The sequence below is a fragment of the Echinops telfairi genome, unplaced genomic scaffold, assembly GCF_000313985.2.
Source record: "Echinops telfairi isolate 266 unplaced genomic scaffold, ASM31398v2 ScPeMD7_7468;HRSCAF=8506_0, whole genome shotgun sequence".
Taxonomy (NCBI): Eukaryota; Metazoa; Chordata; class Mammalia; order Afrosoricida; family Tenrecidae; genus Echinops; species Echinops telfairi.
In genome coordinates this window covers 73,936,905-73,940,250 of record NW_022111369.1, presented here as the reverse complement: position 1 = coordinate 73,940,250, position 3,346 = coordinate 73,936,905, and positions in this window count along the sequence as shown.

The window sequence follows — 3,346 nt, the reverse complement described above, 5'->3', positions numbered from 1 at the left end:
GGAGTGTGGAGTGGAGACCCAAAGCCCATGAGTAGGCCACTGGAGATCCCCTTGCAGAGGGGTCTCGGGGAGGAGATGAGCCAGTCAGGGTGCGATGTAACAACGATGAAAAATACAACTTTCCTCTAGTTCCTAAATGTTTCTTCCCCGTTCCCACTACCATGACTCGAATTCGACCTTGCAAGTCTGGCTAGACCAGAGGATGTACACTGGTACAGATAGAAACTGGAAACACAGGGAATCCAGCGCAGATGATCCCTTCAGGACTAGTGGTGTGAGTGGCGATACTGGGAGGGTAGAGGGAGAGTGGATTGGAAAGAGGGAACCGATTACAAGGAACTATATATGACCTCCTCCCTGGGGGACGGACAACAGAAAAGTGGGTGAAGGGAGATGTCGGACAGAGCAAGATATGACAAAATAATAATTTATAAATTATCAAGGGCTCATGAGGGAGGGGGGAGCGGGGAGGGAGGGGAAAAATGAGGACCTAATGCCAGGGGCTTAAGTGGAGAGGAAATGTTTTTGAGAATGTTGAGGGCAATGAATGTACAAATGTGCTTTACACAATTGATGTATGTATGGATTGTGATAAGAGTTGTATGAGCCCCTAATAAAATGATTTAAAAGAAGAAATGGAGCTTAAAATCTCATGAGAGAAATGTGCAAAACCCACAACTTATTCATGGCAAATACCCTTTTTTTTTTTTAACAACACAAAAGGTGACTATACGTATGGAATTCTCAAGATGCAAGACACAGAAATCAAATTAACTATTTATGTGGGCTGAGATGATAGAAAAGCTTGACATCCGCAGGTAAAATGAGCCCAGGGGATTAATGTAGAACAGACCATCAATTTCTCATGTGTAAGTTCCGGGGAAGAGAGACAAATATGACCTTGAGTTTATTCTACCTGAAATTTTAGAACATCTCAAAATTTTTTTTCTGCATTGAACACTAATAACAGAAGACCTGATGAGCTGTGAGTGGACGTGAATATCATCATTCATGAAGTAAGTGAAAGGTCATTAAAATGACAAGAAGGAAAGAAAGAAGAAAGAAATGTTCAAAGTGGTTGTCAGAAGAGATTTGCTATTAATTTGCTATTAATAATAAAGTAACTAAGGAAAATGGAAGAAATGACAAAGTTAAATTGTTGAATAGAAAATCTCCCAGGGCAGCTGGAGAAGACAAACTAAAATATGACAATGAAATGTGGAAAGACATACAGTTAGAAAATACAAAAGGAAGAGTATACTCAGAATATTTTAAACTGAAAGAACGCAAGAAAAAAATTCAAGCCTTGAGTTGCAATCTTTGTGAGGAAACCTCAAAAGAATATAGAAATAATACACTGAAGGAAGAAATTCAGGTGCATTGAAATCAGTAACCAAAATCAAGGCTTGAGGAATGGATAGACTACCAATTCAAACGTTTCAACAAGGTGCTGAAGTACTGTAAGCACTTACTCATCTAGTCCAGAAAACTTGGAAGACAGCTGCTACTTGGTCAACTGAATGGAAGAGTTTCATGTTTTGGTTTTTTGTTTTGTTTTGTTTTGTTTTTTGAGTTTCATGTTTTTACCTATTCCAAAGAAGGGCAACTCACAGAATGCTCAGATTACAAGCAATGAATGGAGAATATCGAATGTGTTTGAAAGACGTGCTGGAGGGCTCCTCAGAGGCAAGGATGTACCTGACAAGGAATTTGACTTACATAACTTTGGACAAGTTGTCAGGAGAAACCAGTTCCTAGAGAAGGACACTATGCTTTGTAAAGTAGAGGAGCTATGAAATGAGGAAGGCCCTCAATGAGATGGATTGACCCAGTAGCTGCAACAAAGGGCTCAAGCATCAGAACAATTGTGAGGAAGGCACAGGCCTGGGCAATGCTACATTCTGCGATGGCACCTAACTACAACAATAATTGTACTTATTCAGAATCTGTACACACACCAAAATCCAGTAATTTAAACAAACCAAAAATATTGAGTGGTTTATAATTAGAAAAAATGTGAATCAGGATTATGTTGTTCCAGCCTACTTTATCAACACAGTGACCTACTAGTTTGAGAAACTGGACTCTTACCAAGAATTCACCATCAGAATTGAATGCATACTCATTCTCATCGGTAATATGCAGATTATAAGTACTTGCTTGCTAAAAGCCAGGAATACTTGACGGATTTAGGGATGAAGATCAAGATCTATGTTTTTTATAGTGTGGATTATATATCAATCTAAAACATACAAACATCCTCACATATGGACCAAAAAGTAGCAACATAACAAAGAGAGAAAATATTGAACTTTTCAAAGATTTTTATTTTATTTGGATTCACTAGCAACACCCAGGGAAGCAGTGGTCAATAAATCAAATAACATACTGCTAGGCTAAATCTGCCCCAAATAGCTTTAAGGTATTTAAGGACAAAGGTGTTAGTTTGAGGACTACGGTTTACCTTACCCAAACCATGCATGGTATTTGTAATTGCCTCATATAATGCAAAAACTAGATAATGAATAAGGAAGACAATAAGAATTCATGCATTTCAATTGAAGAATAAATACATTTCTCTTAAAATAAGTTCAGGCAGATTACTTCTTCCATATAGGAATAGAGAGGCTTGATCTCATGCACACTGAACATGTCATCAGGGTGCAGCACTGCTTGGCGAAGACCACCATACTTGGTAAAGTATAAAGTCCACAAGAAAGAGAAAGATGATCAGTGATACAGTTTGACACAATGGCCACAACCATTGGCTCAAGCTTAGAAAGGAGTGTGAGGTTGGTACCTACCTGGGAAATGTTTCATCCTACTGTACAATGTGTGGCTAGGAGTGGACACTGTCTTGAACACATTTAACAACACCAAAAACACAATGTGTACCAAGTTCCCACAACAATTAGACCCTCAAACACACTAGGCCAAACAAGAGCAAGTTGTAATGTAAGAATCTAGCAGAGAATCATATTGAGTGGCTGGTTGACTGTGTTCCAAAAGGAGATCCAGGAAGTCCTGGGGTGGGTAGAGTGGCTGGGCCATCCTTGATAGTTTCTATTTTCCTGTGACTCAGACACCAGAAGAAAAAGAAGGTAGAATATTATAGGTTTTGTTTTCAAATATTGAATTTGAAATTTATTCATATTCCCTTATCTGTTACATCATCAAGGCCATACTCTGCTAAAATATACAGAAATGAAGATCTACTTCCAATGCTATAGAGAAAACATAATGCTGGGCAGGAATTAATAGTCTTTCCCACATCTATTTAGAAGATGTGTACATGCCTATACATGCCATGTTCCCAATAAAATGGAAATGTTTTGAGGCCCAAGAT